The sequence below is a fragment of the Nerophis ophidion genome, linkage group LG12, assembly GCF_033978795.1.
Source record: "Nerophis ophidion isolate RoL-2023_Sa linkage group LG12, RoL_Noph_v1.0, whole genome shotgun sequence".
NCBI lineage: Eukaryota > Metazoa > Chordata > Actinopteri > Syngnathiformes > Syngnathidae > Nerophis > Nerophis ophidion.
The window spans coordinates 11,668,605-11,687,883 of NC_084622.1; the positions used below are offsets into that span (position 1 = coordinate 11,668,605).

The 19,279-nt window shown below is 38.2% G+C and overlaps 1 protein-coding gene across 2 annotated transcripts in view; it reads left to right on the forward strand.

Annotated features, from left to right (window-relative positions):
• The first annotated feature begins 12,246 nt into the window (after positions 1-12,246).
• Positions 12,247-19,279, forward strand: part of fam107b (family with sequence similarity 107 member B) — a 90,671-nt gene continuing 83,638 nt past the window's right edge. The window contains exon 1 of one of the 2 annotated variants that reach the window (XM_061916805.1): positions 12,247-12,441. The gene's annotated coding sequence lies outside the window, so the exon portion shown is untranslated. The remainder of the gene's footprint in view (positions 12,442-19,279) is intronic. The other variant, XM_061916804.1, reaches the window with a different exon arrangement.

Genomic DNA, 19,279 nt, shown 5'->3' on the forward strand with positions numbered 1-19,279 from the left:
TAAGATGGAGCTAGACCGTGTAGTATTTTATACGTAAGTAGTAAAACCTTAAAGTCACATCTTAAGTGCACAGGAAGCCAGTGCAGGTGAGCCAGTACAGGCGTAATGTGATCAAACTTACTTGTTCTTGTCAAAAGTCTAGCAGCCGCATTTTGTACCAACTGTAATCTTTTAATGCTAGACATGGGGAGACCCGAAAATAATACGTTACAGTAGTCGAGGCGAGACGTAACAAACGCATGGGTAATGATCTCAGCGTCTTTAGTGGACAGAATGGAGCGAATTTTAGCGATGTTACGGAGATGAAAGAAGGCCGTTTTAGTAACGCTTTTAATGTGTGCCTCAAAGGAGAGAGTTGTGTCGAAGATAATACCCAGATTCTTTACCGTGTCGCCTTGTTTAATTATTTGGTTGTCAAATGTTAGAGTTGTATTATTAAATAGAGTTCGGTGTCTAGCAGGACCGATAATCAGCATTTCCGTTTTTTTGGCGTTGAGTTGCAAAAAGTTAGCGGACATCCATTGTTTAATTTCATTAAGACACGCCTCCAGCTGACTACAATCCGGCGTGTTGGTCAGCTTTAGGGGCATGTAGAGTTGGGTGTCATCAGCATAACAGTGAAAGCTAATACCGTATTTGCGTATGATGTCACCTAGTGGCAGCATGTAGATGCTGAAGAGTGCAGGGCCAAGGACCGAACCCTGGGGAACTCCACACGTTCCCTTAACGTAGTCCGAGGTCACATTGTTATGGGAGACACACTGCATCCTATCAGTAAGATAAGAGTTAAACCAAGACAGGGCTAAGTCTGACATACCAATTCGTGTTTTGATACGTTCTAATAAAATATTATGATCGACGGTATCGAAAGCAGCGCTAAGATCGAGGAGCAGCAACATAGATGACGCATCAGAATCCATCGTTAGCAATAGATCATTAGTCATTTTTGCGAGGGCTGTCTCCGTGGAGTGATTTGCCCTGAAACCGGATTGAAAGGTTTCACATAGATTGTTAGACGCTAAGTGTTCATTTAACTGCTCCGCAACAATTTTTTCAAGGATTTTTGAAATAAAGGGAAGGTGAGACACCGGTCGGTAATTTACCATGAGGTCAGGATCGAGGTTAGGTCTTTTAAGAAGAGGATGAATAACCGCTTTTTTGAATGCTAGGGGAACAGTGCCCGAGGAGAGTGATAAGTTTATAATATTTAGCACTGATGGACCTAATAATACAAAGAGCTCCTTGATCAGTTTCCCAGGAAGAGGGTCAAGTAAACATGTTGTCTGTTTTATTCCATTTACACGTTGTAACAATTCCTCTAATGTTATTTCCTCAAAACGAGAGAAACTATTTTGGAGGGCAGTATCCGCCGTATATACAATCGTGTCAGTGTTAATAGAACCCCGTTGTAGCTGGGACGCATTGTCTTTAATCTCCTTTCTAATGACTTCAATTTTCTTACTAAAGAATTGCATAAAGTCATCAGCTGAGTGGGTTGAGCTACTGGAAGGAGTCCCTTGTTGGGTTAGCGATGCTACCGTACTAAACAAAAATTTAGGATCGTTTTTATTACGGTGGATGAGATTTGAGTAATATTTAGCTTTAGCTAAGGTAAGCATGCGTTTATAAGTTATTAAACCATCACTCCATGCTTGATGGTGCACCTCAAGTTTAGTCGTGCACCATTTGCGTTCCAGCTTTCTACATAATAATTTCTGAGCTCTAGTTTCTTCTGTAAACCACGGGGTGCGCTTTTTTGGAGCCTTTTTTAACTTTAGCGGTGCTATGTTATCAATGGTTTCGCGCAGGGCGTCGTTAAAGTTGTTAGTGAGGTTATCAATAGAGCCCACATACTTTGGGAATGGTGCCATTACCGAGGGCAGTAGGTCAGCAAGAGTTGTCTTTGTGGCTGTATTAATGTTGCGGCTGCTATAGCAGTTATTATTATTATTAGTTTGACGAACATGCGTCTGAACCTCGAATTTTATAAGGTAATGATCGGACAATACTTTAGTATACGGGAGTATCGTAACTTTGGAAACGGTGATGCCCCTGACAAGCACTAGGTCTATCGTATTACCGTTGCGATGCGTGGGTTCATTTATTATTTGTGTGAGACCACAGCTAACAATTACAGTCTGGAGCGCTACGCACGGTGGGTCCGATGGGGTATTCATATGGATATTAAAGTCCCCCATTATGATTATATTATCGGCGTGTGTCACTAGATCAGCAACGAACTCTGAGAATTCATTAATAAAGTCCGAATAGGGCCCTGGGGGGCGGTAGATAACAGCCAGGTGTAGAGGCAGCGGTGTGACAGACCTCATAGTAAGCACCTCAAACGATTTATATTTATTATTTATGTTAGGACTAAGGTTAAAGTTTTCGTTGTATATTAGTGCGACCCCCCCACCCCTTTTGAGCGGACGGGCAATATGCGCATGTGTAAAGTTAGGAGGACATGCCTCATTTAGCGCAAAAAAGTCGTTTGGTTTAAGCCAGGTTTCGCTGAGACCGATGACGTTAAGATTGTTGTCTCTGATAATATCATTAACTAACAACGTTTTGGGAGACAATGATCTTATGTTTAAAAAACCTATATTATAGGTAGTGGGCTGTTTTAGGGAGTTTTTGATCAAATTATCCGTAGTAGCAATATTAAAAATGTTGTGTTTATTATGCCCAGTGCATTTAGTATAGTTACGACCATATCTAGGAATTGATACGACAGGAATTTTCCGATTGTTTGATTGTTGCTTTGATAAACTGCACGCATCATGGTTAGCCACCTCAGTAACGGGGATTTTCCGATTGTTTGTTTGTTGCTTTGATAAACTGCACGCATCATAGTTAGCCACCTCAGTAAAACACATGTCCAACTCTGAAACACTCAAAGCAGAAAAAACTTGTTCTAATTTAACAGACTCCTTACCCAGACCAGTAGTCTTGCATTTTCCATCTAAATCCGTCTTCGGGATGGAGGAAAGTGGTGTTCTGTGGGGATTAGCCTTCTGCTTTGTTTTTAGCCCCGCTCGGCATCCGCGTTTCCGATCACACCGCTGGCGTCTGCTCCGTAGACGGCCCCCGCTGCTACTAGACTCCCCTGCTTCACAGGCCGCTGGATGTAGCCGCCGATGTATTCCCATGCTAGTTAGCAAGTCTAGCACGCAAGTGTCTATCAGTCCAAAACGGCCCGATATGTCCACATCCAGAAGTGTCTGGCGGTCGTACGTGATCACGGAGTGACCACGATGTGAGCCAGCCATAAAGTTTGTGGAATTGTCCGGTATTTCTGCCAAATGTTCCATCTTTAGCAGGAGCTCCTCGAGAGCGCAGCCCGTCCGGGCGCCGCCATCTTGGATATATAATATATATGTATTCTGTTTATATTTACATCTAACACAATTTCCCAACTCATATGGAAACAGGGTTTGTATATATGTACAATATATATATCCATCCATCCATACATACAGTTGTGCAGGTGAAAGGTTTACATACACTTGTAGAGAACATAATGTCATGGCTGTCTTGAGTTTCCAATAATTTCTACAACTCTCATTTTTTTGTGAGAGAGTGATTGGTCAGATGAAACCTGAACCTTCGTGAACTTTCCTTAAGTTTGGTTCGTTTATGAATTTATTATGGCTCTACTGAAAATGTGAGCAAATGTGCTGGATCAAAAGTATACATACAGCATACTTGTTTCTTCAGCATTGTCCACATGTTTAAGTCAGGACTTTGGGGAAGGTCGTTCCACAACCTTCATTCTAGCCTGATTTAGCCATTCCTTTACCATTTTTGAGGTGTGTTTGGGGTCATTGTCCTGTTGGAACACCCAACTGCGCCCAACCCAACCTCCGGGCTGATTATTTTAGCTTGTACTGAAGTATTTTGAGGTAATCCTCCCTTTTCATTGTCCCATTTAAAGCAGCAGTTCCATTGGCAGCAAAACAGGCCCAGAGCATAATACTCCCACCACCATGCTTGACAGTAGGTATTGTGTTCCAGGGATTAAAGGCCTCACCTTTTCTCCTCCAAACATATTGCTGGATATTGTGGCCAAACAGCAACATTTTTGAATACATCTGACATCACATGGACAAAGATAAGACCTCTTGGAGAAAAGTTCTGTGGTCAGATGAAACCTGAGCCTCCATGAAGTTCGGTTTTTTATGAATTTATTATGGCTCTACTGAAAATGTGCTGGATCAAAAGTATACATACAGCATACTTGTTTCTTCAGCATTGTCCAGGACTTTGGGGAAGCCCGTTCCGAAACCTTCATTCTAACCCGATTTAGCCATTCTTTTACCATTTTTGACGTGTTTTTGGGGTCCTTGTCCTGTTGAAACACCCAACTACGCCCAAGACCCAACCTCCGGGCTGATTATTTTAGCTTGTCCTGAAGAATTTTAAGGTAATCCTCCTTCTTCATTGTCCCATTTAAAGCACCAGTTCCATTGGCAGCAAAACAGGCCCAGAGCATAATACTACCACCACCATGCTTTACGGTAGGCCTTGTGTTCATGGGATTAAAGGCCTCACCTTATCTCCTCCAAACACATTGCTGGGTATTGTGGCCAAATAGCTACCTTTTTGTTTCATATGCCTTCCAGAAGGTCTTATCTTTGTCGATGTGATGTCAGGTGAAACAAAAATGTGTATGTTTTTCTGTTAAATTTGAAAAAACGAATACATTTAGTAAGAAAACTTTATAGATGCGTATTATTTCCCGGGGCTTGAGTTTGACACCTGTGCACTCGTGGTTTCAGGTGGAATTTGGAGTATTTTTGTCGGTACAAGAATAAAAAAAGATGTTGAAACCACATTCCGGGTGTGCATCAACACCGTAGCCTTGAACTTGGGCCGCGTATTAAAAGACAAAGCGTACAAGTTCTCTGCAACCACAGGAAGTGGAAACCGCTGATGACTACATTCAGCGCTACACTCATGGCGGTGAAGGAGGACGTTCTGGCGATAACACCAGCGAAAGTAGTCATCCGGATCGGTTTTATAAACATGCAGAGCTAACCCTATTCATTTTCACACACATCTGTTTCCTGCGTAGTGGGAGGCTGAGAGTGGTGGTCCCTGGAGGGGACTGTCACCTCTCTCAGAGATGCCCTTTGTGACTCATCCTATTGTTCAGCGCTTAGTCACACACTCCTAAATTATTAGTACCCCGCCCCTGGAGTGGAACCCTCGCTTGTTTTCAATCATTTCCAGTCATTCTTGGGGGGGGTTCTCCTGAAAAGAAGGCTGCGGTGGTAAACAGTGCTTCCAGGAAAGTGACAGCTCGGCGTCAAAATAAGGGGTTCGTGTGAGAGGATTGGACAGAAGGATGGTCGGATAAGTCCGTGCACTGACCCTCCGCCACTAAGCAGATTACTCTCCATCACAAAGAATACTCCGGATATTCCGTCTGCCAACAAGAAGCTGTTGTAATTAAAGGCAGGGGTGATCAAAAGTGATCTGTTAGATTCAAATCACTGAATGAACACACTTAAGCCCTTTTTTTTGCATTGCCTCTGCTTTTTTACAAGTTGAAAAAAACGTTTCACACTTTTGAGACGTATTTTTCGGCGCATAGGGCGCACCGCACTATAAGGCGCACTGCCGATGAGTGGGTCTATTCAGGTCTATTTTCATACAAAAGGGATTATAGAATAGAATAGAAAGTACTTTATTGAACCCTGGGGGAAATTCAGAACCACAGTTCACTCACTATAGACAATAAACACTTTTTTATACGTGAATAATATAAATACAGTCTATTATACAGCATTATTCACATGTGAATAACATAAATATAGTCTATTATACAGCATTATTCACATGTGAATAACATAAATATAGTCTATTATACAGCATTATTCACATGTGAATGACATAAATACAGTCTATTATACAGCATTATTCACACGAGAATAATATAATTATAGTGTATTATATAGCATTATTCACATGTGAAAAATATAAATATCGTGTATTTTAAGGCATTATTCACATGTGAATAGTATAAGTAAAGTCTATTATACAGCATTATTCACATGTGAATATAAATACAGTCTATTATACAGCATTATTTACATGTGAATAACATAAATGTAGTCTATTATACAGCATTATTCACATGTGAATATCATACATACAGTCTATTATACAGCATTATTCACATGTGAATATCATACATACAGTCTATTATACAGCATTATTCACATGTGAATAATATAAATATAATCTATTATACAGCATTATTCACATGTGAATATCATAAATACAGTCTATTAGACAGCATTATTCACATGACTAATGATCTATTGCTAACAATGGATTCTGATGCGTCATCTATGTTGCTGCTCCTCGATCTTAGCGCTGCTTTCGATACCGTCGATCATAATATTTTATTAGAACGTATCAAAACACGAATTGGTATGTCAGACTTAGCCCTGTCTTGGTTTAACTCTTATCTTACTAATAGGATGCAGTGCGTCTCCCATAACAATGTGAGCTCGGACTACGTTAAGGTAACGTGTGGAGTTCCCCAGGGTTCGGTCCTTGGCCCTGCACTCTTCAGCATCTACATGCTGCCGCTAGGTGACATCATACGCAAATACGGTGTTAGCTTTCACTGTTATGCTGATGACACCCAACTCTACATGCCCCTAAAGCTGACCAACATGCCGGATTGTAGCCAGCTGGAGGCGTGTCTTAATGAAATTAAACAATGGATGTCCGCTAACTTTTTGCAACTCAACGCCAAAAAAACGGAAATGCTGATTATCGGTCCTGCTAGACACCGAACTCTATTTAATAATACAACTCTAACATTTGACAACCAAACAATTAAACAAGGCGACACGGTAAAGAATCTGGGTATTATCTTCGACCCAACTCTCTCCTTTGAGTCACACATTAAAAGCGTTACTAAAACGGCCTTCTTTCATCTCCGTAATATCGCTAAAATTCGCTCCATTCTGTCCACTAAAGACGCTGAGATCATTATCCATGCGTTTGTTACGTCTCGTCTCGATTACTGTAACGTATTATTTTCGGGTCTCCCCATGTCTAGCATTAAAAGATTACAGTTGGTACAAAATGCGGCTGCTAGACTTTTGACAAGAACAAGAAATTTTGATCACATTACGCCTGTACTGGCTCACCTGCACTGGCTTCCTGTGCACTTAAGATGTGACTTTAAGGTTTTACTACTTACGTATAAAATACTACACGGTCTAGCTCCATCCTATCTTGCCGATTGTATTGTACCATATGTCCCGGCAAGAAATCTGCGTTCAAAGGACTCCGGCTTATTAGTGTTTCCCAAAGCCCAAAAAAAGTCTGCGGGCTATAGAGCATTTTCATTTCGGGCTCCAGGACTCTGGAATGCCCTCCCGGTAAAAGTTCGAGATGCCACCTCAGTAGAAGCATTTAAGTCTCACCTTAAAACTCATTTGTATACTCTAGCCTTTAAATAGACTCCCTTTTTAGACCAGTTGATCTGCCGTTTCTTTTTCTCCTATATCCCACTCTCCCTTGTGGAGGGGGTCCGGTCCGACCCGGTGGCCATGTACTGCTTGCCTGTGTATGGGCTGGGGACATCTCTGCGCTGCTGATCCGCCTCCGCTTGGGATGGTTTCCTGCTTGCCCCGCTGTGAACGGGACTCTCGCTGCTGTGTTGGATCCGCTTTGGACTGGACTCTCGCGACTGTGTTGGATACATTGTGGATTGAACTTTCACAGTATCGTGTTAGACCCGCTCGACATCCATTGCTTTCCTCCTCTCCAAGGTTCTCATAGTCATCATTGTCACCGACGTCCCACTGGGTCATTATTGTCACCGACGTCCCACTGGGTGTGAGTTTTCCTTGCCCTTATGTGGGTCCTACCGAGGATGTCGTAGTGGTTTGTGCAGCCCTTTGAGACACTAGTGATTTAGGGCTACATAAGTAAACATTGAAATATAAATAAAGTCTATTATACAGCATTATTCACATGTGAATAATATAAATACTGTCTTTTATACAGCATTTTTCACATGTGAATAATATAAGTACAGTCTATTATACAGCATTATTCACATGTAAATATTGTAAATACAGTCTATTATACAGCATTATTCACATGTGAATAACATAAATACAGTCTATTATATAGCATTATTCACATGTGAATAACATAAATATAGTCTATTATACAGCATTTTTCTCATGTGAATATCATAAATACAGTCTATTAGACAGCATTATTCACATGTGAATAACATAAATACAGTCTATTATACAGCATTATTCACATGTAAATAATGTAAATACAGTCTATTATACAGCATTATTCACATGTGAATAACATAAATGCAGTCCATTATACGGCATTATTCACATGTGAATAATATAAGTACAGTCTATTATACAGCATTATTCACATGTGAATAATATAAGTACAGTCTATTATACAGCATTATTCACATGGGTATAATATAAATATTGTCTTTTATACAGCATTTTTCACATGTAAATAATATAAATACAGTTTTTGATGGATTGATTGATACTTTTATGAGTAGATTGCACAGTTCAGTACATATTCTGTACAATTGACCACTAAATGGTAACACCCGAATAAGTTTTTCAACTTGTTTAAGTCGGGATCCACGTTAATCCATTCATGGTAAATTCATGGTAAAGTCTATTATACAGCATTATTCACGTGTGAATAATATAAATATAGTGTATTATATAGCATTATTCACATGTGAATAATATAAATACAGTCTATTATGCAGCATTATTCACATGTCATCCAATCACAAGAGGCATAAATGTCACGTTCTGTGATGCCGAGATAGGGTACTGACGACAACTTGTGATCTGATTGGCTTATCGCTATCATCTATCAACTGTATGTGTCCGTTCACTTACAGTGCACAGACCTTGTTGATTCTGAAGGCCCCAACATAAGCTAGCTGAATTCTGATTGGATACAAACTAAAACCAAGACCAACAGCGCTGGAAGGAGCATGATATGACATGAAGAGAATATGGATACTTTGGAGCAACACGTTGTTGTCCAGCCAAGTATACAATGTGGTAGAAGTGGTGCACGGGAAAGCAAACTTGCATTAATGAGCAACATTAGTGCTCATTGGGAAAGATGTTACAGGCTTTTCAGAACGGAAGTTTGCTGAGACGGACTTCCCAAGAGGCATCACTTACTGAGAGCACCTTTTAAAATGTTGGTTTATAAACACATCAAAGCTTGCTGGCTGGCTAATTGTCTTTTTTCTTTTTCTTTTTTGTTTTCACAGTCATAGTGGAGCAATATGCTTGTTTTTGTCAAATTTCTGACCAGTGTGGGAGGTGCACTCCAGATTATTATTAAATACAAGAAAAAAATAATTTTTATGCTAGTGGTGAAAATCAGACGAGTCACACTTTTGACTTTTGAAAAATGTTTGGGTGACTAATCTAATGATTAATGTGATAATGTTTTGTAATTAATCGCATGACTTAATGCATTACATTTTACAGGCCTATTTCATAAAAAAATGTATTATTTACAAAAATATATATATATATACATTGCTACATAAAAATAATAATAATAAAATAAAATATAATTAATCACACTTTTAAATTGTGATTAATCGCAGTAAATTACTTTTTTTTAATAACCCAATATTTTGACACAAATTCAATTATTCATTTTAATTTTTGCAGTCAAAATAAATGAGAATATGCAGGAAAAAAATAACTTACTGATTAATCTGCGCTAATACATAATTAAAGCAATATTTTTTGTTATTAATCGCATGACTTAATGCATTAAATTTTAAAGCCCTAAATATTAAATTGGATTTATTTTTACAGAAAATATATGTACATAACTACTTAAAAAATAATAATTTAAAAAAATATACATTTAATCACACTTTTAAATTTTGATTAACCACAGTAAATTATTTGCTTTTTCTTTCTTTTTATTTTTTAAATTACCCAATACAATGACACAAATGCAATTATTCATTTTCATTTTTGCAGTCAAATTAAAGGAACATATGCCTAAAAAAAAATAACTGAGTGATTAATCTGCGCTAATACATAATTAATGCGATATTATTTTGTGATTCATTGCATGACTTAATGCATTATATCTGACAGCCCTAATTCTTAAATAGAATATATTATTTACAAGAATTATGTATACATAACTAAATAAAAAAAATAAAATACAATTAATCACACTTTTAAATTGTGATTAATTGCAATAAATTAATTGCATTTAAAAAATATGTATATTTTGACAAATGCAATTATTCATTTTCATTTTAGCAGTTAAAATAAAGGAGCACATGTGGAAAAAGATAACTGTGTGATTAATCTGAGCTAATAGATAATTAATGTGATTATGTTTTAATCACATGACTTAATGCATTAAATTTTACAGCCCTAATTCTTAAATTAAATGTATTATTTACAAAAAATATATATGTATAGCTCAATTACAAATTGTAATAATAAAATAAAAGACAAGTAATCACACTTTTAAATTGTGATTAATCGCAGTAAATTACTCGCATTAAAAAAACAACAACAATATTTTGACAACAATACAGTTATTCATTTTCATTGTATTAGTTAAAATAAAGGAGCGTATGCGGAAAAAAATAACTGTGTGATTAATCTGCGCTAATAGATAATTAATGCGATAATGTTTTGTGATTAATCACATGAGTTAATGCATTACATCTGACAGCCCTATTTCTTATATTTTATTAATTATATACAAAAAATATACAGATATAACTACATTTAAAATAATAATAATAATAATAAAGTGAAATGCAATTAATCACACTTTAAAATTGTGATTAATTGCAGTAAATGTTTATTGTTAAAACTTAATATTTTTACACAAATTCAATTATTGATTTTCATGCTTGCGGTCAAGATAAAGAGCATATGCGGGAAAAAATAACTGAGTGATTAATCTGCGTTAATACACAAATAATGTGATAATGTTTTGTAATTAATCGCATGAGTTAATGCATTACATTTTACATTCTTAAATTTATCGTATTATTTACAATATATATATATATATATGTATATATATATATATATATGTATATATATATATATATATATATATATATATATATACATGTATATATATGTATATATATATATGTACATATATATATATATATATATATATATATATATATATATATATAAATATATATATATATATATACATAACTAAACAAAAGTAATAATAATAAAATAAAATACAATTAGTCAAACTTTTAAATTGTTATTTATTGCAGTAAATTAATTGTATTTAAAAAAACAACAATATTTTGACACAAATGCAATCATTCATTTGCATTTTAGCAGTTAAAATAAAGGAGTATATGCGGAAAAAAAATAACTGAGTGATTAATCAGCGCTAATACATAATTCATGTGATTATGTTTGTGGTTAATCGCATGAGTTAATGCATTATATTTGACAGCCCAAATCCTTACATTTAATCTGTTATTTATAAAATATATATACATATTTAAATTAAAAAAGAAAAATAATTATAAATAAAATGAACTGTACTTATATTATTGACATGTAAATATATGTATTTATATTATTCACATGTGAATAATGCTGTGAAATAGACTGTATTTATAGTATTCACATGTGAATTATTGCTGTATAATGGACTGTATTTATATTATTCACATTTGAATAATGTTGTATATCAGACTGCATTTATATTATTCACATGTGAATAATGCTGTATAATAAACTGTATTTATACTATTGACATGTAAATATATGTATTTATATTATTCACACGTGAATAATGCTGTATGATAGCCTGTATTTATATTATTCACATGTGAATAATGCTGTATAATAGACTGTATTTATATTATTCACATGTAAAAATTACCCAAGCGTTTATTGTCTATTATGAGCTAACTGTGGCGCTGAATTTCCCCCAGGGATAAATAAGGTGCTTTTTATTTTATTCTATTATACCTATTCTAAGAAATAACACAAATATAAGAAACTCAGTCTGCATTTAGATAAATACATCCAGAATATAAAATGACTAAATAACAAAATCTGCAGCCTTCATTCACTCTGAGCCTGAGGACTCCTGTGTGTGATGAGGGCGAGGGGGGGAGGGGCGTAGTGTGACGTCACTTTGAACCCGCCCACTGGCCTTAAATTTACCATTTTCTGTGTGTCCCGGCCTGAGTGGATGCAAGTGGGAGAGTGTGTGTGTGTGTGTTTCCAAAAGCGGCCGCGGCAAAGCGAAGACACACCTCGGACCTCGCCGGCGACCGTGACATGTGCTCGTCTTGACGTCCCCGCACTTTGGCTTCGCACCAGCGGCTCAAAAGTCGGAGGAAAAGAAGAGCTTGTTGAGGTGAGTGCGGGTCTACGTGGGTCTCCGCCGCGGGAGTCCGAACAACAAAAGCAAAACCGTTGCCTTGTAAAACGTCTGCTTGTTTGTGTAGCCTTTCCGAGGGGGAGGTTAGCGGAGCGTAAATGTCCGATACAAGAGTAAAAGAAGAAGTACCAAAGGGAAGGAGGGATGGGAATTTCAAAATACAAACTCTTTTGTTCTCCTTTTGTTGTTAGCACACGGGACAGTGGAAGAAGCACGTCGCTGTTGTTGCGGCAAGCACTTGTTGTTTCACCGGCGCACATTTTTTTGGAGAGGAAACCAATAGTTGTTTCACAAGCGCACAAACTGATAGTTGTTTCACCAGCACACATTTTTTTTGGAGAGGAAACCGATATTTGTTTCACCAAGTCACAAACTGATAGTTGTTTCACCAGCACATATTTTTTTGGAGAGGAAACCGATATTTAGTTGTTTAACCGGCGCACAATTTTTGAAGTGTAAACCTATAGTTCTTTCACCGGCACAATTTTTTTTTAGGGAGGAAACTGATAGTTAGTTGTTTCACCAGCGCACATTTTTTTTGCAGAGGAAACCGATAGCTGTTTCAACAGCGTTTAAACTGATAATTGTTTCACCAGCACACATTTTTTTGGAGAGGAAACCGATAGTTGTTTCACCAGCGCACATGTTTTTGGAGAGGAAACCGATAGTTGTTTCACCAGAGCACATTTATTGGAGAGGAAACCAATAGTTGTTTCACCAGCGCACGTTTTATTGTAGAGGAAACTGAGAGTTGTTTCACCAGTGCACGTTTTTTGGAGAGGAAACCGATATTTAGTTGTTTAACCGGTGCACATTTTTTGGAGCGGAAACTGATCGTTGTTTCGCCAGCGCACGTTTTTTGGAGAGGAAACCGATAGTTAGTTGTTTGACCGGCGCACATTTTTTGAAGTGTAAACCTATAGTTGTTTCACCACCGCACATTTTTTAGAGATGAAACTGATATTCAGTTGTTTAACCGGCGCACATTTTTTGGAGAGGAAACCGATAGTTGTTTCACCAGTGCACATTTTTTGGAGAAGAAACCAATACTTGTTTCACCAGTCCATAATTTTTGGAGAGGAAACCAATAGTTGTACCACCAGCGCACATTTATTGGAGCGGAAACTGATAGTTGTTTCGCCAGCGCAAATTTATTGGAGGAGAAACCAATAGTTGTTTCACCAGCGCACGTTTTATTGGAGAGAAAACTGATAGTTGTTTCGCCAGCGTACGTTTTTGGAGAGGAAACCGATGGTTAGTTGTTTGACCGGCGCACATTTTTTGAAGTGTAAACCTATAGTTGTTTCACCAGCACACATTTTTTTTAGAGAAGAAACTGATAGTTAGTTGTTTAACCGGTACACATTTTTTGGAGAGGAAACCGATATTTGTTTTACCAGTGCACATTTTTTTGAGAAAAAACCGATAGTTGTTTCACCAGTGCATATTTTTTTTACGAGGAAACCGATAGTGGTTTCACCAGTGCACATTTTTTGGAGAGGAAACCGATAGTAGTTTAACTTGCGCCAATTTTTTGGAGAGGAAACTGATAGTTGTTTCACCTGCGCACGTTTTTTGGAGAGGAAACCCATACTGCAGTGGTGAACAGAAACAATGTTTAAATTAGCATGCTTTTTTCTTATCCTCGCTGTCACTGCTACTTTGTTTGTGCTAACATGATGCAACACACTTTTTCCGTCAAACTTTAACTAAAAAGTTGCATAAACCGGATCTAACTCGAGCCTTGTACAACTTTTTCACGTCGTCAGGTGTGTTTGATAGGGAGAGTTGTATATATACTGACAAAAAAACAATCACACATATACACATATACACACACATATATATACATATATAAAAGAAAAAAAGTAATAATCGTTATATCAATATATTGATTTATATTCCTTCCTGTAAATTCAACTACATTTATTTGTGCTCGGCAAGTATGCCCTAAGGAAGATAGATATCGCTCTAACATAGTTTTATAAAGAAATCAGTAGATTTTATTGATGCAAGGACATTGGAAACATTGGATTTAAAAGGGCTTTATATGACGTTTAACACTTTTATTGATAAGGACGTTAAACGTTATTCAAGTCTGTCTGTGGCGTTATTGCAATCAGTCGGCAAAACAAGAATGGCCGACAGTGGAAGAAACACATCGGTGTTGTTGCGGCAAGCACTTGTTCCACCGCTACGCATTTTTTGGAGAGGAAACCGATAGTTGTTTAACCGGCACACATTTTTTTTAGACTTCCTTTTTTTTTTGTAATAGACTTAGACTTCCTTTTTATTGTCATTCAAATTTGAACTTTACAGCACAGATAACAACGAAATTTCGTTACATAGGCTTATGGAAGTGCAGGATAAAAAAAAGCAATAAGGTGCATGTATAATTTAAAAAAATTAAATAAATATATATAAATATATATGACTTGTCCAGGGTGTACACTGCCTTCCGCCTGATTGTAGCTGGGATAGGCGCCAGCGCCCCCCGCGACCCCGAAGGGAATAAGCGGTAGAATATGGATGAATGGATACATAAACTATATAAATATATATAAATAAATAGATTTCTGTATAGATAAATATATTGCACTTTTTCACATGCGTCCACGTTACGGATGTATGTTATATTGTCTTTTTTATTTTTTGGGGGCGGTATAGCTCGGTTGGTAGAGCGGCCGTGCCAGCAACTTGAGGGTTGCAGGTTCGATCCCCGCTTCCGCCATCCTAGTCACTGCCGTTGTGTCCTTGGGCCAGACACTTAACCCACCTGCTCGCAGTGTCATCCACACTGGTTTAAATGTAAGAATTAGATATTGGGTTTCACTATGTAAAGCGCTTTGAGTCACTAGAGAAAAAGCGCCATACAAAATATAATTCACTTCACTTCACTTATTCCAGCGAGTTAATCCATTTTGGGGGAGAGTTGAGGGGATAATTTAATTATGATGCGTTCAAGAGAGGAAACCGAAAGTTGTTTCATCAGCGAACATTTTTTGGAGAGGAAACCGATAGTTGTTTCACCAGCGCACATTTTTTGGAGAGGAAACCGATAGTTGTTTCACCAGCGCACATTTTTTGGAGAGGAAACCAATAGTTGTTTCACCAGGGCACATTTTTTTGGAGAGGAAACCGATAACTGTTAAGCCGGCACACATTTTTTTTGGAGAGGAAACTGATATTTGTGTCACCGGCGCACATTTTTTGGCGAGGCAACCGATAGTTGTTTAACCGGCAGACGTTTTTTTGGAGAGGAAACCAACACCGTGGTGGTGAACAGAAACAATGTTTATTAGCATGCTTTTGTCTTATCCTCGCTGTCACCGCTGCTTTGATTGTGCTAACATAATTGCGCCAAAGCAATACTCTGCCATCCTCCGGTCACTTTTCATGCTGCAAGACACTTTTTCCGCCAAACTTTAACTAAAAAGTTGCATAAACCGGACCTAGCTCGAAGTGAAGTGAATTATATTTATATAGCGCTTTTCTCTAGTGACTCAAAGCGCTTTACATAGTGAAACCCAATATCTAAGTTACATTTAAACCAGTGTGGGTGGCACTGGGAGCAGGTGGGTAAAGTGTCTTGCCCAAGGACACAACGGCAGTGACTAGGATGGCGGAAGCGGGAATCGAACCTGCAACCCGTACAACTTTTTTCAAGCTGTCAGGTGGGTTTGAGAGTGACAGCTGGTGTCAACCATCCCGATAAGGAGCTGTCATGTGTGTGTGTGTGGGGGGGGTTGTGTGTGTGTGTATATGATGAAAGGGGGCGGGTACTTGCACATGTGTTAGTCATTTAGATAGTTTGCTAAAGGAGTTGCATATGTTTTCTGATCTTTGAACCCCCCTCCCTCTCCTCTTGTTTCCCGTAAGGCTGGGATTCTGTCACTGCATGTAAGTTGTGTGTGTTTTTGTGTGTCTGTGTGTGTGTGCGTGCGTGTGGGGCAGTGTTACAACTGGAATGTGCTCAACTCCGTGATTATTGCGCTCGAAGGAATTTCAGGATATGACTGAAGTGCGCGCTTTTCCATTCTCAACGTGTCCATTAGTGGTTCTGGGTCATCTCTCCGACATGTATCATTATAGAGTTGGGAATGTGTGTTTGGGCTACAAAAATCAAGGTATTTCGGGTGCGTGTCCGTGCAGGGTAGCGAGTGACACGTGTGTGTGTGTGTGTGTCTGTGTGTGTGTGTGTGTGTGTGTGTGTGTGTGTTGACTGTATTATCGCAAAAGTCCGTCTGTGGGCACAAAATGTATTACTCAGCAGAATGCACTGATCCTCAAGACTTACGCCCCCTCCCCGAGACCATGTTGAGTTTTGTGTTCAGGCCTTGTTGTTAACACTGTTCAAAGAGATCCGAGCGTGCTGTTTTGCCCTGCGTTTGACTCTGGGAGTCAAAGTTCTTCCTTTTTGCAATCAGGACAAATAAGTAGTTGTAGTCCAGACAACACCAGGGATGATTACCCAATTCTGAGCTTAGAGGTGCCGACCGAAGTGTTTCGGTACTACTCGGTATTGATTTGCGTAAAATCCAACAGTGTCATCATACGTGTGACGTCACCGGCGCAAGCACTTGGCTGGGAAACAAGCAGTCAAACAGTCAGCCAGACTGCCTCTATTGGACTGCGTTTACACTGCAGGATAAAGTGGCCCAAATCTGATTTTTTTGTTTTGTTTTCCAGCTGACTTGTTTACACTGCAAGTAAAACGCTATTGTTATCAGACTCCAGGCGCGTAGGCCCCAATAAGGCCTCAACATCACTTGCATGCACAGTTGGATAAAGTCAACACGAAAGAAGTTGACCGGATTAAGTGAATGAACACTACTACTACTTTGCAAAATAAGTTGCCACGCCTTTTAAAAAGTATTGCTTTTTACGTGAAAATAAACTAAAGTATTATAATGTATAGATGGATATATATGGCGTGATATGTTTCGGAGGGTTCTGATCTTTTTATGGCTGTTAATTGAAGGAGACACGGACATCAGCGTGAATCTACGTTAGCTTTGATTTTTCAACTCCCTTACGTAAACAACTTGCACAAAGTACGTAACTATGTAAGTAAATATGCTACAGTGTACACGTCTGTTCTGGTCTCCACTTACGTAAACAACTTGCGCAAAATACGTAATTATGTAAGCAAATACACTACAGTGTACACGTCTATTCTGGTCTTCCACTTACGTAAACAACTTGTGCAAAGTACGTAACTATGTAAGTAAATACGCTACAGTGTACACGTCTATTCTGGTCCTCCACTTACGTAAACGACTTGCGCAATGTACGTAACTTAAGCAAATACGCTACAGTGTACACGTCTGTTCTGGTCTCCACTCATGTCAACAACCTGCGTAAAGTACGTAACTATGTAAGCAAATATGCTACAGAATACACGTCTGTTCTGTTCCTCCACTTATGTAAACAACTTGCGTAAAGTACGTAACTATGTAAGCAAATATGCTACAGAATACACGTCTGTTCTGTTCCTCCACTTATGTAAACAACTTGCGCAATGTACGTAATTATGTAAGCAAATACGCTACAGTGTACACGTCTATTCTGGTCCTCCACTTAAGTAAACAACTTGCGCAAAGTACGTAACTATCTAAGCAAATATGCTACTGTGTACACGTCTATTCTGGTCCTCCACTTACGTAAACAACTTGCGCAAAATACGTAACTATGTAAGCAAATATGCTACTGTGTACACGTCTATTCTGGTCCTCCACTTACGTAAACAACTTGCGCAATGTACGTAACTTAAGCACATACGCTACAGTGTACACGTCTAATCTGGTTCTCCATTTACGTAAAAAACTTGCACAAAGTACGTAACTTAAGCAAATACGCTACAGTGTACATGTCTATTCTGGTCCTCCACTTACGTAAACAACTTGCACAAAGTACGTAACTTAAGCAAATACGCTACAGTGTACACGTCTATTCTGGTCCTCCAGTTACGTAAACAACTTGCGCAATGTACGTAACTATGTAAGCAAATACGCTACAGTGTACACGTCTATTCTGGTCCTCCACTTACGTCAACAACTTGCGCAATGTACGTAACTTAAGCAAATACGCTACAGTGTACACGTCTGTTCTGGTCTCCACTTACGTTAACAACTTGCGCAAAGTACGTAACTTTGTAAGCAAATACGCTACAGTGTACACGTCTATTCTTGTCCTCCACTTACGTAAACAACTTGCGCAAAGTACGTAACTATGTAAGCAAATACGCTACGGTGTACACGTCTATTCTGGTCCTCCACTTACGTAAACAACTTGCACAAAGTACGTAACTATGTAACCAAATATGCTACAGTGTACACCTCTATTCTGGTCCTCCACTTACGTAAACAACTTGCGCAAAGTACTTAACTATGTAAGCAAATACGCTACAGTGTACATGTCTATTCTGGTCCTCCACTTACGTAAACAACTTGCGCAAAGTACTTAACTATGTAAGCAAATACGCTACAGTGTACATGTCTATTCTGGTCCTCCACTTACGTAAACAACTTGCGCAATATACGTAACTATGTAAATAAATACGCTAAAGTGTACACGTCTATTCTGGTCCTCCACTTACGTAAACAACTTGCGCAATATACGTAACTATGTAAGTAAATACGCTAAAGTGTACACGTCTATTCTGGTCCTCACGTAAACAACTTGCGCAGTATACGTAACTATGTAAGCAAATATGCTACAGTGTACACCTCTGTTCTGGTCCTCCACTTACGTAAACAACTTGCGCAAAGTACGTAACTATGTAAGCAAATACGCTACAGTGTACATATCTATT